General features: G+C 53.8%; 1 long non-coding RNA gene across 3 annotated transcripts; it reads left to right on the top strand.

Annotated features, from left to right (window-relative positions):
• The first annotated feature begins 1,664 nt into the window (after positions 1-1,664).
• On the top strand, positions 1,665-7,918 carry LOC142087538 (uncharacterized). 3 transcript variants are annotated; one of them, XR_012675473.1, is made up of 6 exons: positions 1,665-2,057; positions 2,096-2,537; positions 3,012-3,530; positions 5,590-5,653; positions 6,035-6,208; positions 7,245-7,918. It is a non-coding gene; the product is annotated as an uncharacterized LOC142087538 (long non-coding RNA). The 3 variants fall into 3 exon arrangements; XR_012675471.1 differs by lacking the exons at positions 1,665-2,057; positions 2,096-2,537 and having other exon boundaries at positions 2,554-3,530; XR_012675472.1 differs by lacking the exons at positions 1,665-2,057; positions 2,096-2,537; positions 7,245-7,918 and adding an exon at positions 6,313-6,543 and having other exon boundaries at positions 2,554-3,530.
• The last annotated feature ends 2,691 nt before the right edge of the window (positions 7,919-10,609 follow it).

The following is a 10,609-nucleotide window of genomic DNA, read 5'->3' as shown; positions in this document are numbered from 1 at the left end:
CCCGGAGGGGGCCGGGGAGGGGGGCCGGGGGGGGCTGTGCGTCCCGGAGGGGGCCGGGGAGGGGGGCCGGGGGGGGGGCTGTGCGTCCCGGGGGGGCCGGGAAGGGGGGCCGGGGGGGGCTGTGCGTCCCGGAGGGGGCCGGGGAGGGGGGCCGGGGGGGGGGCTGTGCGTCCCGGGGGGGCCGGGGGGGGCTGTGCGTCCCGGGGGGGGCCGGGGAGGGGGGCCGGGGGGGGCTGTGCGTCCCGGGGGGCCGGGGGGGGCTGTGCGTCCCGGAGGGGGCCGGGGAGGGGGGCTGGGGGGGGCTGTGCGTCCCGGAGGGGGCCGGGGAGGGGGGGCTGTGTGTCCTAGGGGGGCTGGGGAGTGGGGCTGGGGGCGGGGGCTGCAGTCCCCCAAGGAGCTGGGGAGTGGGGCTGTGGGTCCTGGTGGGGCTTGAGAGTGGGGCTTGGGGCTCCCACGGGGCTGGAAAATGGTGTGGTCGGGTGCTGTGAGCACCGGGGGTCCTGGGGCTGGGAGGCGCTTGCAAACACCGGGGAGGGGCTGCGAGCATGGGGGGGCACAAGGGTTGCACCAGGGTCGGTGCACGATCACCTCCATTGTACGGGTGTCGATGTACAGCCAGCCGGGCTGCACGAGGCGCCGTGCGCATGCGCGGTCCCGGGACGGGGACTACAACTCCCGGCGTGCCCCGCGCGGGCGGTCCGGTGGAGCCGCGCGCTGATTGGCTGCGGAGGGTATTTCAACGGGGCGCGCGGCGGGCTCTGCACCGAGGCGGCGGCGCAGCGTGAGTGTGAGGGGCCGCGGGCCCGGGGAGCCGAGGAGTGGGGCTGTGGCGGGGGGGGGGGCGGTCCTGCAGGCTCCGGGGACGGGGGCTGGGGGGGCTCCAGGCGGGGGAGGGGCTGTGAGCATCTGGGGAGTGGGGCTGGGGGGGGGGGGGCTGTGTGCCCTAGCGGGGCCGCGCAGTGGGGCCGGGGCGGGGGGGCGGGGGTGGGCGCTGTGTGCAAACAGACCCTCCCTGCGAGTCCCCGCTGTCGCCCCGTGGGGCCGGGGACCCCCCAGCCCTCCCTGCAGGCAGACGGGCAGCCTGTAGGCAATGGAGGCCGCCCGCCCCAGCGAGGTGCTCGAGCCTGGGGGCTTCACGGGCCGAGTCGAGGGAGGAGCTGCTGGAGAGAGGGCTTAGAAACGGCCTTCTGCCCCCGAAACTGCTGGAGCATTTGAAGGGGAGGGACAGGTCCACCCCAGGGCCTCAAGGGGAAGACCTCGGAGCAGGGACTTGGGGTTGTTCCAGGAGCAAAAGCTGGTCCCAGCCAGCTCGCCTCTGCTCCCCCGGCACCGGGATCGGACCTTTCAGCCCTGTTTCTGCCCGAAGCATCACACAAGCGCTTGCCCTCCCCGGGGGCATCTTTGGGCCTTGAGAACAGGCGCAGCAGCTGGGTTTTTGGGCTCAGAAATGGGTGCCAAGTGAGCTGGTTTGGGGGCCCAAAGCAGAAGCCGGTTTGGCCGTTTGTGCGGGGGGCTGGGAGGGCATTGGGGGCTGCGGGGGAAAGCAGGAGGTGGGCAGGGTGCGTGGACCCTCCCCGGGGGGAGGGGCTCTGGTCCTGCTGGACCCCGAAGTGCGGGAGGCCGGCACGCACCAGGCCCAACTCAACGTCTGCGGTGGTCTCTGGGGGGAAGAGGTGGTCTCTGCTTTTCAGACCCCGCACGCCCTCTTCGAGTCCAGCTCTTGCTTGTCGACTGCTTCGAATAGTTATTAACTGATTAGTCGTACAAACTAATTGATATTTATACAATGTACAACTATGATATTTTATCCTAATAGTGGAGTTTTGACGGCGATTGGTTTACGACCTTGTCAAAAGCCCAGGCTGTTGCAAATAGCTGGAGCTTGTAAGGAGAAGGAGCTGAAATCAACGGTGCAGAGCTGGAGCTTCAATTAGCCAGAACCGTCGCAAGCAGGAGCTGGAACGAGACGGGGTGTCCGCTGTCTGGGGCATGCCTTAGCCAGAGGCAAAATTACCAGCAGCTGTAACGAGCGGGAGCTGCGATTCGCTGCAGTGTCTGTTTGCCGGAGCATCCGTCGGCCAGACTGCACTCCCAGCACGGCTGAAGAGCAGCCAGGCGCAGGCAGGGCTGTCCCCGGCAAGGCGCTCCGAGCGGCAGGGAGGCGAGTTGTCCTTCTGCCAGCGGGGAGCCCGGCCTCTTCCCTCGGGGATTAAATCCACGCCACGCGTGGATCCGCTCTCTTTGCGTGGAGGGTCTCTCCCGGTCCCGTTCCCGAGGGCTGAAGCGAGGTCCCCCGGGGGGGCAGGCGGCAGCACGAGGCGGCGGTGTCTCCCCGGTACCCGGCAAAGGGGAGCGAAACCGGCCGGCTGGAGCTCCCGGGGTGCACAGCCCGGCCCCGCACGGCAGAATCCTTCCCTGGGTTTTCACCGTTGGCTGGGTGCGACAAACAGGTTCATTTTGTGCCTCCTCTTTTCCCAGCGTCACCTTCTGCGTCACGTGAAGAAAATCCTGCGTGGTTGACGCCGCTTGCTGCTCAGGTAATGGCACGTGTGGGGCCGGGGGAGCCAGGAGAAACATTGGCGCGTCCAAGGACGCTGCAGGTGCTCCACGTCAAACCCAGGGAAAAGGCAAATTTGCTGCCGGTGCAGAAAAGCTGATGAACAATTGCCGTGAACAGAGCGTGCCTACGTACCCTCGTTAGCGTAACTAACCCTGGGTAGTTACGAGTGTTTTCCTTTCAGGGAAAAGAATGAGCTTTCATCTACGAAAAATTAAGAGCTGCCTGTGTCCTTCTTTAAGTTCAAGTGTTTCTCTTTTGTTTGTTCATACTGATTTTATGGGCAGGTTGGAAATAGCCTTTTATTTTTATAGGCATAACTCAATTTGTAGTACTACGTGGTGTCAGGATAGTGAATTTTGGAGCACCCAGGTATCACTAGAAACGGAATGAATGAGACACGATGGAAACTGATATTTAAACTTGATTTTTACTTCATTTTTTTTTTCCTGAGAGTGTTGATGGCACGTTGTCCTGTGGCTCAATCCACGTTCTGTTCAGTGGAGTCTTCAGTCTAGGACTTTTAAGGAAAAAAGTTGGTCCTTCCAAAAAAGGGCTAGTCATTCATAGGCTCGAGGCATAGACTTGGAGAGCCGCTTAAGTACGTGATCAGAATTAAAGCCAAATGTCGCTTCGTGTTGCTGCTGTTGGCCTTCACTTTCGTTAATTTCCCCGCTGCTCCGTCATGGTTGGGAGCTCTGAATCATCTTTTTTTTCACTCCCTAACGCATTTTTCTCCCCAAGGAGAGGCTACGTTTAAAAGTTACTTAGTTTCCTCGCAAATGCATCGGTCGATAAAACGGAGTTATGATTATTAAAACCACACAAATGACACCGGTCTTACAGATCTGGACTATTTCTGAACACGTGTTCATCGCGTGCAGATGTCATCGGGATACGGATCATCTGCATTTCATGCTCTGACGAGACAATCTGCCGAGACAGGGACGAGCTCCAAAAGAAAAAAAAAAAGGTACAACGTCAAGGTTTTGTTTTGTTGTTGGTTTTTGTGGGCTTTTTGTGTTTGTGTTATTTTTTGGTTTGTGTTTTTTTTTTTTTTTTAAAAGAGTGCGATGTTGACTGGTGGCAGCCTGCAGAGCTCTCTTGCTGCCTGACCTCTCCTTTTCTTCTCTGTCACTCCTCTTCCGTGGCTGTAATTTTCACTCGGGTAGTTTTAGAAGAGCGATTTAGTTCCTCGCCTGTGTAAATGTGCTGGTAATACCTGGAAGGTAAATGCTTGAACCGGTAGCGAATAACTTGGCTACAAGTAGAATTTCTTCTGAAGGAAGAACAACAACAGCAGGAAGCAAGTAGCAAGTTACCCCAAATTTGTGTGTGTCAAACACATCAAAGTTTTATTGCCAAACATTGTTTGGCAATGTGTTCCAAATGGCTCGTTTTGGTAAACATAAATTTTCAGGAAGTTCAGGGTTGTGTGTGGAAAAACGTGCCCCTCTGTCTAGGTGTCCTGCTACGTAAATAGCATCAGTCAGTAGCACATCCAGCGGCAGGGCTGCTGTTCCCTGCTCTCGATATTGCCGTAGTAGTGTTGTGATATTTCGACCTAAGAGGCGGGTTTAGGAATGGAAGGAGAATGCCTGCGTTCTGCAAGGGCTACGAATGCCGACCCTTTTCTCTGCCTGCTGCTTTCCTGTGCGTGAGATGAAACTGTATTTTTTTTCTCCCTTGTTCCCGGTAGAAATATTTCTGAAGCTGTCGCTGCTGTGGGTTTGCAACGTGCGTTACTGCGTTTTTGTAGAGTTCTAGTTACGGATCGTTTCTGCCGCGGCAAAGTGTCAAGATACGGTTTTCAGTTTAAAGCTTCAGAAGCTGCATTCGCTGAAATCGGCGTAGGTGAAGCTGGTTGTTGTGGTTTAACCCGGCAGGCAGCTAAACACCACGCAGCTGCTCGCTCGCTCCCCCTGCCCCCAAAGTGGGGTGGGGGAGAGAATCGGAAAAAAAAGTGAAGTTCGTGGGGTGAGGTAAAGACAGTTTAATGGGACAGAACAGGAGGGGGAAACAATCGTAACGATAAAAGAATATACAAAATAAGCGACGCACAATGCGATTGCTCACCGCCGGCCGACTGATGCCCAGCCGGTCCCCGAGCGGCAGTCGCCGCCGCCCGGCCAACTCCCCCAGCTTATGTACTGAGCGTGACGTCATATGGTAAGGACTGTCCCTTTGGCCGGTTTGGGTCATCTGTCCTGGCTAAGGTCCCTCCCTGCTTCTCGCTGGCAGGGCTTGAGAAGCTGAAAAGTCCCCGACTAGCGTAGGCGCTACTTAGCCACAACTAAAACATCAGCGTGTTATCCACGTTTTTCTCGTCCTAAATCTAAAACACAGCGCTATACCAGTTACCAGGAAGAGAATTAACTCTATCCCAGCCGAAACCAGGACACTGGTCTTGCGCATGATCCCGCTGTGCTCGCAGGGGTGCTCAGTGGCTCCTCATCAAAACAGCGAGGTGTGTGTGGACGTCCGTAGGGTTGCGCTAGGGGTCTGGGGGCGTTATGTATTTTTGCTGTTGGAAGACGGAATAGAGCGTGTGCCTGTTAAATCTAACGATGGTCGAAGGTTGGCAGGGACCCTGAGCAGGTTTGGTGGCACAACTGCAGTTTTCAAAGATCTCGACCGTTTGGAGAAACGGCCTGGAAAAAAGGATTCCTCTTTTGCAGCGAGTTCGCGAGGACGGACGGGTTGCCGTACTCTTTAACAAAAATACTCAACTTGGGACGTATCGGGTGAGGAAATCGCGGCTCTACTTAGGCTTGAGAAAACGTACGTAGGTGTCTGTGCCTGTCACCTGCGCGTCTCTAGGCAAGCGAGTTCTAGCGAAACTAAAGCTGCCGATGAGCCAAAAGAAAAGGCACGGTTGTCTAAAACATGCATAAGCTCTAGTGGCCTGTCTCAACAACTGCACCAAAGATGATGCAAAATACTTTCTCCTCCACTCAGTTGTAGTCTTCACAGAAAAGGAAGCTTTGTGCTAAACGTGGTGTGTTTTTTTTTTTTTCCTTTCCTCTCAGCAGAATGTCAACTGCCGTGAAAGTACGAGACGGATGGAAAGGATCCATAGTGGTCTGCAAGTACAAGGTATGCCTGTGATATGTGTCTGCATTTTTCCTAAGGTGCTTGTAGTGTGGACTTTACAGTTAACACGAAGAATGTGGCAGCTCTCCTTCTATCTGATTTTTTAACATGAAATATTTTAACACAAATACTAAAAATAAAGGTCTGTTCTGGAGCGTGGTATGCCTATTCAAGGCTTGCTTTCCTTCGTCTATTTTCTCTTCCTGAAAGCAGAGTCTTCTGTTTCTGTGTGCTTGCTATTAAAGGGTGCTGTGAAAATAATGTTGGACTAGAAGAGGAAAGGAACCGTTTGTAAGAGTTCGGATGTTCGGGAGAAACAGGCTTTGTTTTCACGATAAAAGCTTTATGCTTTTTCAGTCAGTCAGTGTTTAAAATACCTTACAGGAGCACTGGAAAACCTTACTGAGATACTAGCATCTGTGCTAAAAGCAATCAAGGTCAAAGAAGAGGCGTGGACAACACGGGACAAATCGGCGTCGCTTCGGTGTGTTTTCCAGGCTTTCCCGAGAAGCGGTAGCAGCCTCGTAACTAGCGACAGAGAGTCCTGATGTGTTTTCGGTGAGTTACTGATTCTATAATGTCCTTTTTCCTAACCTGCAGCGCGTAATTTTGACTTCGGTTGGAAAGAGATTTTCCAGAATGGAAATCTTTTTCATTCAAAGGAGTTGCCTTTTACAAACTTCCCATCAGAATGGATCTTCAGAGATGACGTGCTTGGCAGTAGAAGTCATCCGCAAGGAGACTTTTCACTCTCTCTGGAAAAAAAAAAAGGAGTTAAGTCGATTTCCTTGCAAGGACCCAAGCGCAGCACATCTTCCAATAGTCGACGTATGGCTGATCTTTGGTTCTCGGGTGTAACGGTCGAGAGATCGTAAAGACGCGTTCCTCCGCACGCTTGGGTACAGCCAACAGCGTTAGCAAACCTGCCAGTCCTTTTTGGTAGCCTTATGTATTGCAGCACCGGGGATTTGATATTCCCCACCGCCTGCCCCCCCCCCCAAAAAAAAAGTATAAACCGTATGGGAGATCTCTTATCTCACTGATTTTTCTATCATAAATGAAATTTTAAAAAGAAAGTTAAAATTGTCTAATTTCCAAACTGACTTGCATTGTTTAAACTGCAACTGCTAAATAGCTGTAGCGTATAATTTATTAGGTGTGCTTAAGCAGTTGGGTAGTTGCTCTAAACGTTTAAAAAGAGAGGCAACGGAACGTTAGGGGCTTTTTTCCTGATCTTTTGGCAGAGTGCTCTGAAGCACTTTATTTCTGTCTCGCTTTCGACGGCGCGTTTCCCCAGCAGTTCGGTAGCATCGGTCTCGGCGCAGCTGGCCAGGCGTCCCTCCTAGTCATGTCACACACGCAAAACCCCTGGTCAAACGATAGCTGTGTAGCTTGGAGGTAGATAATTTAACGGTATGAATTCACAGCTACGCAATTTCAATTAACGCAAAAGGAAAATCAAATATTTTTATAGTACGAGTCTTCTCATTGTACGTATGTAAGCGTGCGCACGCCTTTTTAGCATAAAATGAATTGCTGAGATTTGTTCTTTCTTTTTCATTTTACTCTTCAAAGTTTTACGCTTCACTTTCAGCTTTATCGGCCAAGCGAGCGAGATGCGCAGCAGCAGCAGCAGCAGCGCAAGGGCTGGAGCTGCGGCGGTGGATCCGTGAGCGTAGATGCTGATTACGGCGCGCCCTTGTCCTGCAGCCTCACGGGGTTATCTCCCGGCAGCGGTGCTGTAAGGAAGGGACGAGGCGTTTTCCGACACCAGCGAGAGCGTTTACTTCTCTGCTAAGAACGTGTTCAGAATCGCGTCAATTAGTCTTCACGCTGATTTTAAGCGTTCGAATCGCTCGAGCTTTTAAAGGACGCGTTGTATTTCGAGCTGACCCGTTTGCCTGGCACCCTCCTTTAGCTCGACTGCTACCCTCTCCCTTGTCCTGACCGAATTCCTCTGCTGCCTTCGGTGCTGTTTTTTTAACGTGCTGAAATATCCGTTGGGATTTTTGTTTTTCAGATGCCTCGCTGTGAGCGTCCCGTGGTGCTCAGGAGAGACCCCCGGCCCAGGTTTGCCTGCCGGTCGTTGGGCGTGCTGAGGGTGAGGGGCCGGCTGGCAGCCTGCGGGACGGGGGCTGGGGGGGGCTGCAAGCGTTTGGCGGGGCCGCCCCTCCTTTATCTTTCTAGCAGAGCCCCCCTTTTTGGCGGGGGTGCGTGCGTACATACGTACACGGCATTATTAAAGTAACGAGCTGCCGGTTGGGGCCATTTCCCTCGTTTTGTGTCTTTTTGGGGGGGGTGAATAAAAAGGGGGGGTTGGGGGGCCTGGAGGGGTGATGATGTCATTTGGGGCACCCCAGCATCACCACGGGGGTGATGATGCCGTGGAGGAGCAGGTGAGTGGGGAATGGGGGGTCATGGGGGTCCATGTCCCCCCCTCCCCCCCCCCCCCCAAAGGGGGTCACAGCCCAAATTGCCTGAAAATTCATGGGGGGGGGTTTCAAAAATTTTTAAAAACTGTAAATATATCTGTGAGGCCTCGAAATAGAAAAAAATCTCTCCTTGTTACATATATTGAAAAATAATATTAATTTATACGTAGAAAAGGATTTCAAAATAAGAACCTATATCTGCCCTGTTATATAAAGGATTTTAGAGTATAAAAAAATTCGAAAGATGTATATGGGGTTTTAAAATACAAAAATAACTCACGTCTCTATAAATTAAAAAATAAAGAACTTCCAAATGCAAAAAGGATGATACATTTTATACATGAAGGAATTTAAAATAGAAAAAGGTCTGAATAGATACCGCTATCTACACTTACTACGTGTTACATAGAGAGTCTACATAGACATTATATGTAATCTAAGAGATTATGTACAAGTGTAAATAGACATCTAAGTCTAAAATCTAAGTCTATAAAGATATAGGTGTAAATATATGTAAGTGTAAATAGAGAAGTCTATAAAGACATTTAAGTGTTCAAAATATGTAAGTCAACAGATCCATAGTCTGAGCAGGTAGTATATATAATAAGTGGGAAACAGGGGGATATAAGTGAAACATAAATATATTCACTAAATATATATAGAGAGATATGTGTAAATACATTAAGTGTAAATGTCTATGATAATAAGGTTTTTAAAATGCAAAGAAACCCTGTTTATAGAAAGGATTTTAAAACTCGACACACACACACCCCCCCCCGCCCCGAAACACCCCTCTATTGAAGATATAAAAGCGCTTTCAAAAGCTGCCTCTTCCCTGTTCTCCTTTTCCACCTTTTCCCATCCTGATTGGGGGCCAGTTCCCCCAACAGGGACTTTCCCCCTGCAGGGCTGCGCACGCAGAGCGGGACCTGCCGCCATGGCCTAAAAATACCACAAAACCCCTAATTCGGGCCTGCAAGGGGTGGGGAAAAAAAAGCCCCGCAATTTTGGGGGGAAAAATACCCAACTTGGAGCTCCCGGGAAAGCCAAATCCGCCTGGATTTGGGCAGCCGGAAAGCAAAAAAAACCCATTTTCACGCACAAAACGAAAAAGCAAAAACCACCAATTTTTGTTGTGAAAAAGCGTTGAAAAACCTCCAAATGGTGGAATGTTTTGGAAAAGGAAAAAACCCCAATTTTGATATTATGGAAAGGCAAAAAACGCCCCGATTTGGGGAAGATTTGGGGTGAAACACCAGCCACTTGAGGGGCATCGCTCGTGGTTATCCAGCGAGGGTCAGTCATCGGGAACGGATTATCTGTTGCGGGTTATCCCAGGCGAGTTTTCTGCTGTGGGTGGTCCCGGGTGGACCCCCTGGCGTAGGTCACCCCCACGCATGTGCCCCCCCGCCGCTCCCGGTGTCCGCCCGCCTTCCCGTGCGAGGTTTTAGGTTTTCCCCGTGACGCGCCCCGTATCCCCTGCCCTCCTACCTCGTGCCCGCACTGCCCCCCTCTCTCCCTCCCTCCTCCCACCCCCGTGTTCCGCACTGCCTCCCCGTAACCCCTCTGCCCCGGACCCCTGGGGTGCTGCCTGCCCCGCCAACCTGCCGTTGCCCCCCGCCCAAACTCTGGCACCCCCCTCCCGCTCCCCCGCCCCCCACTCCCACCCCGCTCTCCCTCCTCCTGCGTTTTGGGGTTTGTGCTGCAAACGGCGTCGGTGACGCGGGGCTGCGTGAGTTCCCGCTGCGCAGCGCTTGCACCGCGCCGGGGGCTGTGCTGCTCCTCGCCCCGCCCTGCCGGCGAGCGGGCTGGGGGTGCGCGAGGGCCTGGGAGGGGGCACCGCTGGGAGAGCTGACCCCGGCGGACCCAGGGGGTGTTCCAGGCCCTGTGACGTCAGGAAATAAAACTCGGGGGCGGTTGGCGGGGGGGCCGCTGCTGGGGCTGCGGCTGGCTGGGCATCCGTCGGTTGGCGGTGAGCCATTGTTTTCGTTTGTACCGCTTGTCTGTCTGGGGTTTTTCTCTCTGTTGTTTGGGGGTTTTTCCCCCTTTTCCTTACAAGTGGAGTTTTTTCACTTTTGCCCTTCCAGTTCTCTCCCCCCTCCCACTGAGGGGGGAGCGAGTGAGCGGTTGTGTGGTGCTGAGTTGCCAGCTGGGATTAAACCACGGCACAAGGTGAGTTGCAAGCCCTGCTGGCTAAACGCTTTAGGCTCTCCGTGTTATTCCTGCCATCTTGCCATCCTTGTTCTTTCCTGCTGCTTTCAAGTGCCTTGTGCTCCAGCAGCAGGCTGGGAAGGAGGGTTGTGGCAGGAGCTGCAGCACCCTGTGACTCCTTCTCAGGCTGCTAGCTTCGCCCTTTGTATGGGCTGCCGAGGTCGTCGGCTCCGCAGGGGCCACAGGCAGCCCGCAGAGCTTGAGGCCAAGCCATTCCTTTCCCCTCTGCGCAGCAGCGGTTCTGCCGCTGCTACAGGCAGCCGCTTGCTCGAGGGCGAGGGGCTGGGGTGACGACAGGCTGCTGCACGCTTCAGTC

This window comes from Calonectris borealis, chromosome 13 (assembly GCF_964195595.1).
Source record: "Calonectris borealis chromosome 13, bCalBor7.hap1.2, whole genome shotgun sequence".
Classification (NCBI taxonomy): Eukaryota; Metazoa; Chordata; class Aves; order Procellariiformes; family Procellariidae; genus Calonectris; species Calonectris borealis.
This window is presented reverse-complemented; position numbering and strand designations above follow the sequence as displayed.